The sequence below is a fragment of the Hydra vulgaris genome, chromosome 05 (assembly GCF_038396675.1).
Source record: "Hydra vulgaris chromosome 05, alternate assembly HydraT2T_AEP".
Taxonomy (NCBI): domain Eukaryota; kingdom Metazoa; phylum Cnidaria; class Hydrozoa; order Anthoathecata; family Hydridae; genus Hydra; species Hydra vulgaris.
The window spans coordinates 42,325,001-42,344,187 of NC_088924.1; the positions used below are offsets into that span (position 1 = coordinate 42,325,001).

At 28.3% G+C, this 19,187-nt stretch overlaps 1 long non-coding RNA gene across 1 annotated transcript in view; it reads left to right on the forward strand.

Moving 5' to 3' along the window:
- Positions 1-17,624, forward strand: part of LOC136080063 (uncharacterized) — a 32,564-nt gene extending 14,940 nt beyond the window's left edge. The window contains exon 3 of the long non-coding RNA XR_010638426.1: positions 17,346-17,624. This is a non-coding gene — a long non-coding RNA (uncharacterized LOC136080063). The remainder of the gene's footprint in view (positions 1-17,345) is intronic.
- The last annotated feature ends 1,563 nt before the right edge of the window (positions 17,625-19,187 follow it).

Here is a 19,187-nt window from a genome sequence, read left to right on the forward strand (position 1 = left end):
TTCATGAGCTATTAATTTTTTGGTATCCCCTTGATACATTCAAATTGTCTTTAAAACGTTAAATGCACACAACTAAATAAATTTATAATAAATAACTAAGCAATTGAGTACAAATACGTTTCAAACAAAAAAAACTTAATTTACAATCAAACATGTGTATAACAAATTGTAAAAAATAATTAAACTTTGATCTTTTATATTGCATTAATGTGTCGTATGACAAACCTAAAATAAAAATTGTAACAGATAAGTAGACATAAAAGAAAAAAAAACAAAAAAAAAAAACAAACTGGAAAACAATTTACTTGCTTTTCGGTAGCCTGTTGTCATACTTAAACTGCTGTCATAATGTAGCTTGTCGGTGTTGTTTTATGACGTTATTTTACGTTGGCTTTTAGTAAACTTTAGTTAAATTTAAACGACATTACAATAGATTTAAAATATTTTAGTTAAAAAGCAAAAAAAACAAATGCTTCAAGGAGCCAAACTAAAAACATTAAAGATAAAAAATCAAATAGAGATATAAATAAATTGTATTTACATAGCTAAATAGTCTTGGCTTATAGTAAATTTTAAAAGCAGTGTTTTCAATAAATTAAACTACCAATTAATTATTTTTAACAATAAAATGTAGCATCATATTATGATGATTATGAATGTAGTGTATCAATTTAACTATATTTAAGTTTAATTGGTGAAAAACAAATAGAATTTTCATTAAAAAAGACAAAAACAAACCAAATATACAACAGTATATTATAAAAAAAAATTACAAATTAAAAAAAAAAAAATTACAAATTAAAAAAAAAATTACAAAATTAAAAAGTAAAAATAAAAAATCACTGAAGAATAAGCGGCAATAAAAAATTTATAAATATCTTCACTGATAGAAGACATTTACAACCTTTTGGTTGCTGTTTTATCTTTGGTGTCTCCCAACACCCCGGTATGGATGAGCCCTCCATTTAAAGGATGCCTTATCCATACTGCCATTATTTTGCCACTTATTGAAGGACCTCTCTGAGAGAGGCCCTGGGTGTTTGTGAGTGATATATTTGATATTGCTTAAATATTAATGACTCTAAAATTACAAATAGAAGGATATAATAAAAAATAAAAATATTTACAATTTTTTAAAATTAAAATATAAAGCATAACCTCACCGTTTTCACAGGATGAAGAGGATGCTAAAAATAATAAAAAATATAATAAAAAAATCATGAGCTGTTTCAAGCTTATCATTATTTGCAAAGTGAAGTAAAATATGAACATGTGGCAAACCACACTTTTGAAACTCAATAATCTGAACATTTGTTACAACTTTCCCTAATACACCGTGCTTAAAAATGTCATTGAGGTTATTTAATTTGAGTTTAAATACTTGAATAACCAAGTCAGGTCTATCAAAGTTTTTTTTTAAAGCTCTAGGAATTCCTACATAAGTTGATGGCAAAACTACAACACGCGCTGGTCTAACATTATGATCATTTCTAAGGTTATTTACATGTTCATGTAAGACATCATACTGCTCGCTTCTCAGTTTATTTTGGTTATTTCTGATGAAAGCAAGGTGCTGGCCTTCAAATTTAACATATGCATCAACAGCATATTGCTGAAACAGTTTTTTGCCATAAAAAAGTGAAGGAAAAAATTGTCTAACTGAAAGTTTATAATTGTAATACTGAGATAATGTAACATGATTTCTAACCAATGTAGCACATTCAGGGTTGTGAACGAATTGATTATGCCAACTAGCATCACCCCTCTGAAAAAATAGAGGATAAACCATAGGATCTAAGTTAGCAGACATACTTGATATAGTTTTAAGAGGATGACCGCTTGGGTAAATAACAACTTCCCTGGAAGCAGGTGGTGCACCATCTCCACCAACAAATACAACTGAAACTTCATTATGTGGAGGAAGATTATAGCAACATCTATCATGCCCTTCAAGTAAAGACATTTTTACAACTGACACTGAGCAACCTTCTAAAGCTGCTCGACAAATTTCTTCATCTTCCACTTCAGCCATGTTTTTACATGCAAGAGCAAATGGGTTTTCTTAACTAATGATAATTTGCAATCGAAACATTAAATCATTTAAGCAAAGATCATTACCACGTTGTTGCATTCTAAAATTTACTGCTGCAAGTGGATCATAGATGTATAGTTGATAGTATCTCGGCGGAACATCTTAATTTGGTCTTAAATTACCAATACGATGAAAAACTTGACCACATATTCTAAAACATGGCGGCCCATGATTCATGGGTTGAACTGCATTTGCTTCAAATGAAGCAAAAGAAAGACAGGCATTATAATTTCTAATATATTTTAAAAAATTCAGATTGGCATTTCCATCTGCATAGGTTCCTTTAAATAAATCTTCTAAATCTTGTGGAAATGATGAAGGTTGCGACAAAACTACCTTTCCATTATGGCAACATAAAAAATGTGTTTCATCAGGAAATTTCTTAGCACCACAATGCTGACAAATATAATTCATTTCTCCTAAATAATTATAATCTGGAATAGTATTACTTCTTGCATTGCATATATAATGTGTTCTTTCGTATCAAGCAGCAATTCTCGCATTTTGTTGATTATTAGTTTCATCTTGCCTAAGTCTCTTTCATTTCTGCGACAATTATTTTCAACACTTCTAACCAAACCCTCCTCATTTGGATTCAAATTATTTGCTGCTTGCCTAGCAGCATTTCTAGCATTTTGTCGATTATTAATTTCATCTTGCCTAAGCCTATCTCTTTCATTTCTGCAACGATTATTTTCAACTTGCCTATCCAAGCTCTCCTCATTTGGGTTCGAATTATTTGCTGCTTGTCAAGCAGCACTTTGTCTATTATTAATTTCATCTCGCCTTAGTCTATCTCTTTCATTTGTGCTGCAAACAACTTGCCTATTAACATTTCCATTTTCTGAACTAATATCTGCTTCTAGCCTAATATCATCCATTTAAACTTCACTTTTAATTGAAAGTAGTAACAAAAAATCTTAAATGAATCCTGAAGATTGCGATCTTTCCTATATAATTTTTTTTCTACTCTAAATAGCACACAAAAATAATTTTTATATATAACAGACTGCCATTTAAAATAAATTATACAATAATCTTATGTTGCAAACTTAAAAATTATTTCTTCAAAAAAAATTATTAGTAAATGTTTTTTTCAAAAACTCACAAAACTTTACAATATTTCATTCTTCTATACCACATTAATACATCATCTGATAAATCTAAAATAAAAAATCTAATGAATAAGTAAATAAATAAGCAAAACATTACATACAAAAAACGAAAATCAATGCACCTTATAGAGAAAAGCTGTTGTGATTTACCAGAGTAGTAGTTGAAAAATATTATTATTTCATATTAGCTTTTACAAAATAATTTATGCTGGAACATCATGATTCCAAAATATTTATAGCAAAATCATGTAGTAAACAGCGCTAAAGCCAAAAAATAAAATTGAGATAAAACAAATTGTATATATGGCAAAATAATTTGTATTGGCTTTAAGTGAATGATTAAAAGCAGTGATTTTTAATAAAATTACCTATTTAACATGAAGATAAGCCAAATGTCTATCAACTCAAAAGATAACAAAAAAACATCCAAGCAACAACACACAACAATAGCACACACCATAAGTTAATATAATATGTATATAACATAACTTAAGTAAGATAACATTTATATATAACAGAACATAAGTAAGAACATTAAGCAAAATGTTATTAAAATACATTATTTCGTATTTTTTGACACTAAACACATTGTGTAACCCTCTGTTAAAAGTACATTAATTGGCTGGCAAATTTGGCAAATCTTACTCTACACATTTACCAAGTCACAACACTTTGAAATAACATAATATAAACATATGTACCAACTTTAAACACAACAAATGTGTTTAAATATGTATATAAGGTTAAATATATACCTTATATACATATTTAAATACATTTTTAAAAACAGATATATAACACATATTAACACATATACAAACAATAAAAAAACACTTTACATTATTATAAAAACACATTGATAAAACAACTATAAAGCACTTATTAACACATACACATACATATCAAAAAAGCATAAATGCAAGCAATAAACATGTGCAAACAAAAATTTTAAAAAAGATGCAAGAAAATTTAAAAAGATTCAAAGTAAACAAAATATATATTTACAAACAATACTCCTTACCTTTTTTTTTCTTCATAAGAACTGTAATCCTCATAACAAAATTTAACCTTTACATACAATAACATGTGACACGCCATGTCAGTGTTGGCACAAAATTTTAATTTAATTTTTCTAAATTTTCTAAACAAGAACAAAAATAGTTAATAGCATCACATAAATTTCAAAGTAGTAATAACCATTTTATGGAAATAGCATTAGTATAACTTTAAATAACACCCACACCCCTATTTTCCTTCTAAGAAATAAAATAATAAAAATAAAACTGCTAAAATAAAAACTAAAACAAACAAAATATAAACGATTTAAAAAATTAAAATCTTTTCTACTTTAAATCCTTTCTACTTTATCTAATAAAAATGTCAAATGACCGCGTGCATTTTGAGAACGCGTTCTTTCAAAGCATAACTAATAAAGCGACATTAAACATTAAACGTTAAACATTTCTGTAGTATTAATATTAAGATATCAAAATTACTAATAAGTTAATTAGTTGCAGAATCAAATATATATTCAGAATGGCAGCAGCTTTGTTTGAAAAAGGTATACCAATAAAATCGCGCAGTTTGGTGTGGAAATATTTTACTATTTCTCCTGAAGATGTTTCAATTGCAATATGTAGCACGTGCAAACTGAAGATTACAATAGGTAACAAAAAAAATCTAAATCTTTTAACACAACAAATATGTTGTCTCATATTTATACAAAACATAAAGAAATAGCATGCAAAGAGTTAAAACTTAATGAAGAAGAAAACAAAAGGAGAGCAGAAAGTGAACAAAATGTGTTCAAGAAAATCAAGCCAACTGATGCAAGTTGCTCAAAACAGTCTCAACAAATTTTGTTTGAAACACTTGAGGGAAAAAAGGCCTGGGACATTAATGATCACAGGTCTAAATTAATTAATAAATATACTACAGAAATGATTGCGGTTAATATTTAACCTTTTTCTATAGTAGAAGACTTTGGTTTTCAAAGATTGCTAAACCATTATATTGTAACTATTGCATTCCAAGTAGAAAATACATTAAAAACTCAAACAAAAAAACTGTTTTTCAAAATATATACAACAAAGTAAGACAAAATGTCCAAAAAGAAATAAATGATGCTTCATACATTTCATTTACAACTGATGGATGGGCATCTACCAATGGAAAATGCTCATTTCTTAGCTTGACAGCTTATTGGTTAACTAATGAATTTCATCAAAAATCTGCAATCCTTCGAGTTTGTTATCTCAATGTATCGCATACTGCCAAAAGTATAAGTGAAGCAATTCAAAGTTCTATGAATGTCATTATTGTTCCAACTTCGAAGGTACATTTAGTCGCTAGAGATAATGCAGCTAATATGGTAGCTGGAATAAGAGAGGCAGGTTACAACAGTTCGCCTTGTTTTTTACACACTTTGCAACTTGTGTTGAATGACCCTGTATTTGCCCAGATATATATTAAAAATATATTAATAACTTGTAAAAACATAGTAACTCGTTTTAATCATTCGCCAACATCTTTTAAAGCTTATCAAAAATATCAAATTCAATATCAAGTGCCAGAAAATAGATTCAAACAAGACATTACAACAAGATGGAATAGTCAATATTTTATGTTTGAAAGAATTTTTGAACTTTTGAGACGTGCTTTGATCCAATTTTGTTGTGATAATGACAACTTTAAACTAAAGTCACTGGAAAACAATGAATGTATTATTTTAGAAAAATTACTACGACTTTTAAAAATGTTTAATGATATAACAAATTTGTTAAGTGAGCGTTAAGCAATTGCATCTGCTATAATTCCAACTATACAAGTTATAAAAACCATGCCAGTTCAAACTGAAAAGTGTCCATTGTTTTTAGGGACAACTTTAAAAGAATGTAAAAAATCAGCGAATGAAAGATTTGAAAAATATCTCAATGACAAAAATCTCATTTTAGCCACATTTTTATATCCAAGGTATTAAAATAATTTTTTTCCAAATGAAGAAGCTGATAGTTATTTTAAAAATATTATTAAATGGCTTGCAGATTGCTCAAAAAGTCTTCAATAAAAAGATCATATGGAATTTTAACCTGAGGTCATATTGTCATCAAGTGCAATAAATCTAGATTTCGATTTTTAAAAATGCTTTGAAAATTTTATTAAAAATAAAAACACTTTAATCGAAAAAAAAATCAATAAATAAAGTTCTGCTAGAAACACAATGCTAGCATTATTTAAAATTGAAAAATGAAGTTTTAATTTATTTGAGCCAAGACATTATCATGCAACATGATAGTCCTATAGTATGGCGGAGAGCAAATAGAAACAACTTCAAGCAATTAGTTCCAATAGCTCAGAAGTATTTCATGCCCTCCATTTTCTGTTAAAAGAGAACAGTTGTTCAGTTGTGGAGGACAAGTTTATTCTTCACGACGAAATAGGTTAACTCCGGAAACAGGAGAAATGCTTATGTTTTTACATTACAATATTTGTATAGACAATTTTAAATAGTGAACATTGTTACAACTGCTATTGGTGCTTTCTTTAGAATCTTAAAGTTATTAATATTTTTGTATTTGATTTTGAAGTCTCTTATTTTATTTTATTTTGAGAAAAAATATATATATATTTTTAATTTTTTATTTTATTTGCTTTTTATAAAGAGTTTAAAATTCAAAGTAAACTGCTTATCGTAATACCATTTTCTTGCGTTCCTCTAAAATTGTATTTGTTTTTTGAAAGTTTTCATGGATAAAAAAACTAAAAAATGTATATTATTTTAACTAAGTAAATAAATATAATCCATAAATAGGTTAACATGATTTAAAATTTTATGGTTTTATATTTTCAAAAATTTTAATAATTAGTTAATCCATCGATATCGGCATTGGTGTCAGCCTTTTCTTATTCATCAGTATCGGCATCAGCCTAAAATGTGCAAGTGTTACATCACTAATATATATATAATGGTGGAGCGGTGTTAAAAAGTTAAAATTGCTCAAAGAGGTACAGTAAAAGCCTAAAATTTTTTGATGAAGGTGCGTTTTGGTTAGGTGCATTTTTGCTTTATTTTGAGGTCTTGGGTGATGACCAAAATAACAAATTAAATGGTTATATTAGGTAAAAAACTTTTAAAATGAGCTTATTTCTGGTGTTCAATTAGAAATGTAACAACGCAAACAAGAAGTAGTTATGTTTATGAAATTATTTTAGGAATGTTACAACTTAATGATGAATATTAATTTAGTTAATAATAGTAAAAAAAATGTTTTATCAACTTGTTGCTCTCACGTTTATGGTATAGTCATTTCAAATTTTAGGTCTTTTTTTGTTCCCATACTGTGATCATCACTATTTTTAGCAAAACATTTTTATTTGACATATGTAAAAACATAAATGTTTTCTTCATGTCTCCACGGAAGAAACATTAATCTCAAACCCCAAAAAATGCTATTTTTTAAAATTAGAAACGTAACAAGTTGTTTTGTTTTATTACAAGTTGTTTTTTAATTATCATTCATATATTATGTCAATTTAAATTACGCCAATTTAAATATAAAAATGTATATATATAATAAGACAGGCATTTGTTTATATGGGTCATTTCATGTCAAGTAGAGCAAATTTTTATGAGGTTGCTCTTGGACCATCTCATGTTTTGCTGAAATTGTATATATATATGTAAAATTTCAGCAAATTTTACATATATATATGTACTTTTTGATTTTGTACATATATATGTCTAAAGCATGTTTTAAAAGTTTCAGATCATTATCTAATATAATATTGTTCTTGAGAAAACACTCTTTAAGTTGTGTAGGATGACCATTGTCCCAGTTTTTATTTAGGAGAGCGCAGTTTGACACTGCGTTCTCCTTTGTAAAACCGGGACTATGGTCACCTTAATTAGTGGGCTATTTTGCATGAAATTTTACTCTACAAGAAAAAGGTTTTTTTTCATTGTTTTTAACAACTAATAAATTTTGAACAAGTTGGACAAGTTTTTGAACAAATTTTAATTATTTTAAGATAGCAAGTATGCGATGGATACTTTTAAATAAACAAGAAAATAAAAATCTGGCATCTTAGTTTTTCTTATAATGGCGAGCTAAAATTGATATTTTTGTTTTGGAATTAAAACTTTTTATGATTTTAAGAGCTCAATCTAAAAAACTAATTAAAAAATTTATCAAATCAGGTTCAAATTTATCAAATCAGGTTCAAATTTATCAAATCAGGTATCAAATGTAGGTTTGATTTTATTTATCAAATCAAATCTACATGTGTTAGATAAATATTTAAGAAAAGTTCAGTTGATTAAAGAGCTTGATTCGAAAGTTATAATTCATCAAAGTGAGCTGGATAAAACAATATTTTCATTAATTAAACCAATAATTAATGAAAAGGTGTCTGTAAATTTGTTAAAAATAAAACCTATGAGTATTTTTTAACTAAAAATAAAAGAATTCCGCAAATATCTCTAATAAATGATGTCGTTTACGAAAAATAATTATCAATTAAGAACTTAGGAATTTGTAAAATGTCATTTCGATAGGAGAACAAAACTTTCATAGGAATAAACGGCTTAGAAAAACTAGAAAAATTTACATAAAAAGAAAAAAGATTCAGAATATATAATAAAATATTAAATAATAAATAGATTCAAAGTATATAATAAAAAGAAAAAAGTTTCAGAATATGTAAAAAGGTGATCTTTTTTATATATTTAAGAGTTTATCATCAAAATCTTTATTTTATTTGGTTCTCGCGCTCTATAAATGATAAACGCTTATTTTAAAAAACAAAGGAAACAAAAACAAATGATATTAAAAAAAAAAATTCGATTTAAAAAATCAAAAAATCTTACAATGACATCATAAACTAAAAATATTTGGAATTAAATGTGCTTGAAAAAATTTTAAAGTCTGTAGAATGTGACGTATATTTTAAAGACTTAAAGCAACTGGCTAACATAAAGACAGCGAGCTTCGAGTAACACAACAAAGTTATTTTTTTTTATATACATTTATGATTTTGTTTTACTCAAAAAAGGTCAGCCCAAACATTTTTTTTATTATTCTTTTTAATATGAACACAACTTGTCTCGGCACTTTAGGATTCTTTTAAAACAAGGGGGTGGGAATAAAAGGCGGGTGAGGAGGTGAGACTTTAAGTTCAAATCTAAAAAACAGGTAGGTTTTAATAAAAAGGGGGTTCAGAATATTTTTTCTTTTAAACTATACATATCTTGGTCATTTCTTGAAAACTTCCGATCTGATCTTTTATTGCCACCCCCCTTGTATTAAAGGGGTCCCTAAGTGCCTAGACAAGTTGTGTTCATATTAAAGAGAATGATTAAAAAAAAATGTTTGGGCTAAATTTTTTTGAGTAAAACAAAATAATAATTACAAATGTTGACGTCATTGTATGGGTTTGAACCAATCAGACCAAACTTAAAAACTGTAAATTTTTTTGATATCATGTTTAACCTTTCTGGGAACACTTTTAAACTTTATAGAAAACCAGGAGATAATCCTTTATATATTAACATCAATTCTTATCATCCACCAAGTATCATTAAATCAATAGCAAAAATGATCTCTAATAAGCTTTTGATAGAGCCGATTCAAAGATAAGATTGATTTCATTCCAAATATCCAGAAGTATAATACAAAAATTGAGGCTAACTCCACAGAAATTTCGAAATTTGTGTGGGAATGTAAAAATAAAGCCTTAGAACCTATAGTAAAATGGAATATTCTCGATCAGACAAAGCCATTCGAACCTGGTAGTAAACTTTGAAATTTATACTTGACAGAAAAATGCCACATTACTATGTCACCATTAAATCAATATAATAAACCAACCAATCTTGTGTCAAAGTGCCACCTTAGCATTTTTTGTTGATACTTTTTTGTTGTTGTTATATCTGATGATCGCTATTGCGTGAAAATTCAATGTAATTGAAATATATCTTAATAATTATTTAGTTTTATATATATATATATATATATATATATATATATATATATATATATATATATATATATATATATATATATATATATATAAATAAATTATGTCATTGTATTCTACAAATAGAGTGCTCAATGTTCTTAAAGAACAGAGCAATAATAAATTAGTAAAAACACTTATCTAACTTTTATCTTTGACAGCTTGTTTCTCCATCAGTAGGTTCATCAACCTACTGGAGTCCATCAGGAAGCCTGATGAACTTACTGATGGAGAAACAAGCTGTCGAAGATAAAAGTTAGATAAGTGTTTTTACTAATTTATATATATATATATATATATATATATATATATATATATATATATATATATATATATATATATATATATATATATATATATATATATAAATAAATTATGTCATTGTATTCTACAAATAGAGTGCTCAATGTTCTTAAAGAACAGAGCAATAATAAATTAGTAAAAACACTTATCTAACTTTTATCTTTGACAGCTTGTTTCTCCATCAGTAGGTTCATCAACCTACTGGAGTCCATCAGGAAGCCTGATGAACTTACTGATGGAGAAACAAGCTGTCGAAGATAAAAGTTAGATAAGTGTTTTTACTAATTTATATATATATAAATATATATATATATATATATATATATATATATATATATGTATATTTATATATATATGTATATTTATATATATATATATATATATATATATATATATATATATATATATATATATATATATATATGTATATTTATATATATATATATATATATATATATATATATATATATATATATATATATATATATATATATATATAATATAATGGCTTATAATGGCGAGCTAAAATTGATATTTTAAAATAAAACCTATGAGTATTTTTTAACTAAAAATAAAAGAGTTCCGCAAATATCTATGTATATATATATATATATATATATATATATATATATATATATATATATATATATATATATATATATATATATATATATATATATATATATATATATATATATATAAACAAATAATTTTAAATGTGTTCTACAAAATAGAGTGCTCAATGTTTTTAAAAGAACAGAGCAATAATAAATTAGAAATCATAAAAAAATCACTTATCAAAGTTTTTTAGTTTTGCACTTTGTTTCATCTAGAAAGACATCAGGAATTTATACCAAAAATTGCCTGCATTTAGAAATCAATTGAAATTTTTTATTTAAAAAGATTTTTGTTTTCCATGTGATATTATTTCAAATTTTTCTTAAAAACATAATATGCATTTTTTGGAAATATTATTATATGGAGGTGCTGTTTTAAGGATTGACCAATTCAGTATAAAATCATCAATAATTTTAAATGATTGCTCATGGTTGGCAAATTGTTTTTTCCATTTAGCCAACATATTGCTTATCAGGTACATTCTTAGAGGAAAAAAACACTTTTTTAATACCACGTTTTTTGATAAACATTTTTCATTGATTGGACAGTTATTTTTTTGTTTACAGTTATGATTTTCTGTAGTTTTTTAGTTTAGGATTTTTTTTTCATTTAACAAATCATTATTGTGACCTTTTATGATTCTTTTCATTTTTTTTGTGTAGCTTACTTTAATTTATTACTGCTTTATTACTGCATTGTAAAAATTGCTTTAGTTTATTTCTGCAGAAACCATTAGAAACCATTGTAAAAAGTAGGAGTAGTAGTAGTTAACCATTTGAACCAGTAGAAACCATTAGAAACCATTGTAAAAATTGTACCAGTACCAATCAGTAGAAAGTGTTAAAATTGTACCAGTATCAACCAGTAGAAACCATTGTAAAAATTACTTTAATTTATTACTGTTTATTACTGATAGAAACCATTGTAAAAAGGTTTTGTCCAACGCCAAAGCCCACTATTCTCAAGTCATGAAATCTCGTATCTCATTTTAAAAAATTAGGCTCTCGTAACTTAAGGAGAATCTTTAATAGTATTAATAATAAGGGCAAATCTTTAATTCCACCTCTCTTGTATGGTTCAGAGTTTATCATCTCACCTACAAGACAAAGCTGAATTGTTTGCTAAAAACTTTTCATAAATATCATCTCTCGATTCCACTAGTTGCTTTCTACCTGATATTGCAAACAAACAGGTTGATCGATTGCTTAGCATGTGTATCACTCCAGATTCTGTATCTAAATTGATTTCCTGCCTAGACTCTCCTACAGCTTGTGGCCCGGTCAACATACCTGTTATTTTCTTGCAGAAGTCTTCTCCGGAGCTTTCGTCTATACTCTCAAAACTATTCAACAAGTGCTTATCAGAGTCTTGTTTTCCAGCTTACTGGAAAGCAGCATCTGTTATCCCTATCTTCAAAAATTCTGGAGAACGATCTGATTCATCTAACTACTGTCCCATTTGTCTTCTTCCTATCATAAGCAAGGTTTTTGAATCTTTAATTAACAAACACTTAATTTCTCATCTTGAATCTAATAACTTACTTTCTGACCATCAATATGGATTTCGATCTTCTTGTTCTACAGCTGATATGCTAACAGTAATAACTGATAGGTTTTATTGTCCATTAGATAAAGGTAGAGAGCTTAAGGCCATTGTTCTTGATATTTCAAAAGCTTTTGATAAAGTTTGACATGCTGGTCTTCTCCATAAGCTTTTTTCTTATGGTGTATCTTGCAACATCTTTAAGATTATTGAATCCTTCCTTTCCAATCGTAGTATAAAAGTTGTCCTCGATGGACAGCACTCTTCTTCTTATTCTGTTACTTCAGGGATTCCTCAAGGTTCTATTCTTGGCCCTATACTCTTTTTAATTTACATTAATGATTTTCCAGATATTCTCACATCTAAGGTGGCATTGTTTGCTGATGATACTACCATTTATTCTTGTCGTGATAAGAAACCAACACTCTCTGATTGCTTGGAGGGAGCATTGAGCTTAATAAGGATCTCACTTCTGCTGCAGCATGGGGCTCACAGTGCCTGGTGAACTTCAATACAGATAAAACTCAATTTTTTTCAGCCAATTGTTATTGCAATAATTTCGATCTTCCTATATTTATGAATGATGATGTACTTGATGAGTTATCTACTCTTCATCCTCTAGGATTAACTCTTACTTTCGATCTTTCTTGGAAACCATATATCAAATCAGTTTTAAAGTTAGCATCTGCTAAGGTTGCATCATTGCGAGCTTGACACTTACTTACTTCGGATTCTATTCTCTATCTCTATAAATCTCAAATCTGGCCTTGTATGGAATACTATTGCCATATCTGAGGTAGATCTTCTAATGATGTCCTTTCTCTTTCAGACAAGGTGCAAAAACGCATTGTAAACATAGTTGGACCTGCTCTTGCAGTCAACCTCCAACCATTATCACATTGTCGTAATGTTGCTTCTCTTTCACTTTTCTACAAATACTATTATGGGCACTGCTCTAAAGAGCTAACATCTCTTGTGCCATTTACTAAAATTCATTCTTGTGTTACTCGTCATTCAATTAAGTGTCATCCTTTTTCTGTGACTCTTCCTAAGTGCTACAAAAACTCTTATTCGTCTAGTTTGCAATCCTTTAATCTTATCTTGCTCTACAATCTTCATCTTTTCTCTTTCAGTAACTTCCAACTTTAATTAGTGGTTGCTTGTAGCCTTGTTGGAAGCGAAGATGTTTTAAAAAAAAACTTAAAAAAAAAACTGTATTTTGAATAAAAATCTATTAGAGGATGGAAAGTGTTTATGCATCAATTTTAAAGCATTTCCACTATGTTAGTGGAAACACTTTTGCTATATGTGGTTGAACCAAATTACATCTCTAAATCTATTTCGCTTTTTTGCATTCTTTTTTTTTCAGTGTCAAATTTTAGTTCAAAATTTTAAAATTCACTTTTTTTAAGGGCTTCTTCGTAAATATGTTTTGAGGAATTTTCATCAGAGAAGTTTTGATTTAGCTAGCTGTTTTATTATTACTTAAAATTTGTTTTAGAATTTGGGGTGGATAATTTGAGTTAATATTAATTTACAATAATTCATCATTAAGTTTTTTAAAAGATTTTTAATGAATTTTCAGAGATGTTAAATTTGACACAAAGAAAATTCAAATTTAAATTTGTTCTTATTTTAATCAGAAAGCCAATTTTGAAAATTTTTTATAATATCTTTTCTAATTAATTAACTATAGACCAGATTTTTTACGAATTACTATTAAACCATTATCACAATAAAGACTTAAATAATTAAAGAATAAATCTACAGTCTACAAATAGGCTGGCATAGATGTAAACCTGTGTTACATTGTTTACTGCCTAGGATGATGAATGACAAATCTTCTTGACTCTAGTCATAGCTTTTTGCTTGTGCCTCCTTGATAGTGGCTATGCAACTTTTCCTCTTATTTCCTAACAATGGTACAACTCTAAAACTTAGCTTAATTGTTCTGAGGTTAGCTGATTCCATCAACAACTGTAAAATATCAGAGTATTAGCATTGCCATGTTGTGCATGGATGGTGTCCCTGTTAATATTTTTCATGCGTATTCTGGAGGCCACAAAAAAGCCCTAAGTTTCGACTTAATTAACAGGACTGAGATTACTGTATTTGGGTTAATTAACAGGACCAAGATAATTGCATAGCTCATTGTTTAGGATGCCATGCTATATCTATAAATAAGTCAAGCTCTCTTTAAACTTAAATCGCGTCAAAAGTAACCCATAATATTAAACAGAAAAAACCATCCCACCACCTAACTGTTTCAATGTTTCTTTCACAAATATTTGTAGTCTTTGAAGTAACTTTACATCAGTTGAATCTACCTTTTGCAAAATTCACCAGACTTGCTTGCTCTTTGTGAGACTAATTTATATCCTGGTATTCCTTCTTCAGACCTCATTGTTGATGGGTACTATCCTTTGATTCACAAAGACTCTAACAGTCACATGCTTGGCTTATCATACTTACATATCAGTTTACCTATTTGTCGAGAAATCGGGTTTGATTCCATTGACCATTCATTTAAGTGTTTCCACTTAGCATTGACCATTCTTTTAAGTGTTTCCACTTAGCACCTTTTCACTCAATCACCTTTCTCTTTGTTCTTAATTGTTCTCCTTCTTCTTAATACTGCACTCTTCAGATGTAATTTTTAATCAAATTGACCATGGTCTTTCTATTTACCCTTCTGCCAATAATGCTGTTATTGGAGAATTAATAATGCTCTTCACGCTGAATGGCTTGGCTCTAACACCACTTTCCATAATTTCTCAATACTTACTCAGATAGTTAACTTTGTGACTCTTACTAATCTCTTACCTTCACTTCTTGATTTGTGTCTTGTCTCTGACCCTAACTTGTGTTCAGTTTCTCCTTTTCCTTTCTTAGGTAGTTTATCTCTATAAATCTTTCATTTTTGACAACTTTTCTCAACTTCTTTGGATTTACCCTATCATTGCACTACTTACTACCACCCTAATGCTGACTAGGATTCTTTTTGTGATTTTCTTCGTGATGTTCCTTAGGTCTAACCCATTGTTAGACATTCAAATCACTCCAGCTTCTGTTGCTAAAGTGATATCTCAATTAAACTCTTTTATGGCTTATGGTCGAGACAACATTCCTGTCATAGTCTAACAAAAGCATTCTCTAGAACTGTTTTGCTTGGCTGAATCTTGTTTTTGTGACTGCTGGAAAATGGCATCTGTAGTTCCAGTTTTTAAAAACTCTGGTGAACGTTCTTAGCCCTCCAATTATTGTGTGATCAGTCTTCTATCTGTTATTAGCAAGGTCTTTTTGTATTTTATCAACAAATTTTTAGCCTTCCATCTTGAGTCAATTATCTTACTGTCAGACAATCAATACAGTTTTTGATCTTCTTGCTCTATAGCTGACTTGCTAATTGTTGTGACTGAATGGTTATATTGTGCATTTTTGCATTATTCACGCACTATTGCTTCATATGGCATATCTAGGAAAGTTTTTGAGAGAAGTTTTTTTTCAAATCTTTTTCCCAATGGTTTTGTTAGTCTTTCTTGAAGGCCAACACTCTTCTTCATTTTTTGTAAATTTTGGGGTACCTTAAGGTTCTATCTGTGGTCCTGTTTTATTTCTTATCTACAATAATGGTTTTCCTGACAATCTTACATCCGAAGTGGCTTTATTTGCTGATAACTCAACTTTATACTCCTATCTTAACAAAAAGTCTTCTCTTTTCAATTTAAAACAGGCAGCCAATCTTGAATCTGATCTCACTTCTGTAACTGATAGCTTGTGAATTTCAATTCCAACCAAACTCAGTTATTTACTGCAAACAGCTATTGCAATACTGTCGACATTCCTATATTGATAAATGGCCATTCTCTTAATGAGTCCTTTTCTTTATGTCTTCTTGGATTATTTTTCACTACTGACCTCTCATGGAAACCATATTTACAATCAATTGCTAAGTTAGCATCTGCTTAGTTTGCTTCTCTTTATCATGCTTGCCATTTTCTTACTCCTAATTCCATTCTCTACCTCTACAAACCTCTTATTCACCCTTGTATGGAACACCGTTGTGATATTTGGGCTGGTTTATCTAATGATGCTTTTTCTCTTTTAGACAAGGTTCAAAAACACATTGTAAACATAGTTGGACCTGCGCTATCTGCCAAGCTTGAGCCTCTCTCCCATCGCCATAAGGCTGTGTCTCTTTCTGATTTTTTAAAATACTATCATGGTGGCTCCTCAAAGGAGCTATCATCTTTTGTTCCATCAACTAACACTCATTTTTGCTTGGCTTGTCATTCAGCAAAATATCATCCTTTTACTGTATCTGTCCCTGAATGCTCTAAAAACCTTTATTTGTCTAGTTTTTTTCCTGCACTTCAACCCTTTGGAACTCTCTTCCATCTTCATGTTTTCCTGACTCGTACAACCTACAACTTTGAGTCTTTTATTAATTGTTTCCTTACTCTGTAACTCAATTCTTTGTTTTCTAGTATTTCTTAACTTAATAGTGGTTACTTGCAGTCTTGTTAGGAGTGAGTTACAGTTAAAAAATCAATAATTAAAAACAGTTAGATAATTTTATTTTTAGCTGATAATATAAAAGTTCTATTAAAAAAAAAGTTTTTTGTTCATAAATTATTATAAAAAATAGTTGTTTTTTTAAGGAGATCCTATAACATTTAACCAATCAGATTATGAATGTGGTCGTCGTGGAGCCTTTAATTTATTAACTCTTTACTTTGTTACAAGCCAGAGTGAATTATTTTATGTGCAATTTATAAACACGGATATAAGTTTAAATTTTTCAACTTCAGTCTTAATGTTGACACCAGATAACAGAAAAATAAATTATGATTATACTACTGTTGGAATTGCTATTGCAGCAACTGGTCATAATTCTGTTAATTTCTTTCAAAATTTAACTTATACATTTTTGGTATGTATTAATTAATTTATTTTAAATTTTGTTTTGAAATCCAATTATAAATAAAAGTTTGGAGTTTTGAATTTAACAAAAAAATAGAATAAATTTTTTTTTTAACTTAACCTTAATTTTAGATGGTTTTAAATTTTAAAGCTAATTATTAAAGCAATTTTTTTAACTAGATTAAAAAGTTTTTTATGTAACAAAAGTTTTTTCATAGTAAATAAGAACAGTTTGAAAAAAAATTAAATAAATTATACTTACAATATTCATCATCATCATCATCATCATCATCATCATCATCATCATCATCATCATCATCATCATCATCATCATCATCATCATCATCATCATCATCATCATCATCATCATCATCATCATCATCATCATCATCATCATCATCATCATCATCATCATCATCATCATCATCATCATCATCATCATCATCATCATCATCATCATCATCATCATCATCATCATCATCATCATCATCATCATCATATATTACATCATAAATTACAGGAAGTCACAAATGTCTTAACTACTGTAAATTTTCTAGAGTTGTTAACCGGAATATTTCGTACAATTCCGGAAAAATAAAATTCTTTCGGAAGGATATTGAGAATCAGGAATTGTTTTTTTTCGTACCGAATTTTACGAAACAAAAAAACCCGTCGATGTTCATTTCGCAAATGCTAATTACGAAATGTTGCCTTTCGCAAGTTGAATTATAAAATAAAGCTATTTTGCTACATACGAAAGTAGCGCTTACGGAAGTCGCACTTGCGGAACGAGCTCTTTCGCTGAACAACGTTTTGAAGTCTATGAAAAAATTTTGTTGGCCAAACTGATATAATTGTAAAAATTAAAATTTTTATATACCAAAATGTTTATGATAAATTTTATATTTCAGTATTGCAACATATGAACATTTTAAGGTTTTATTTTTTGAAATAATGTAAAAAACCAAATTTCTTTCAAAACGAAACTCTTTCGCACTGAAACTTGCGAAACAACTTCATATCGGAAAAACACTTACGAAACGCGGCATATTAAAAATATTTAATTACGTTTTATAAATCAAATAAGTATAATTAACTAGGCAACTAAAATACTAATTATTATAAGTATATATTGATATTGATAAGTTTCAGTTAGTAAATTTTTATAAATAAACCTAGACTTTCATAAAATATACTAAAAATGTCTTTCAATGAACAAGAGTTAAATAGTGAACATAACTTGAACAACATAAACTTTCCCATTTTTGGGAAAAAAGAAAATTTAGAGCATGTAAGTCATTTGTTTGGGATCATGTAGATTTGCCTCAAATAGTAAATCGGTCAAAAAGAAAAGGTTATTATCGAACTAATTTTTACTGTAAACTTGCCGTTAGTTTAACTCAAAGGCAGTTTTTCTCCTGTTCCTTTCTTTATATTCATTACTTACCCGAAGTTGTAAGGGAGCAGTTAATTAGTCCCTGAGTCAGTAAGTTAATGGAAAAAAAGAGACGGTTTTATACGAATAAAATTGCGTGATTGGGAAACAATGCTGTCGTTGAAATCAAAAAAAGATATAGGTC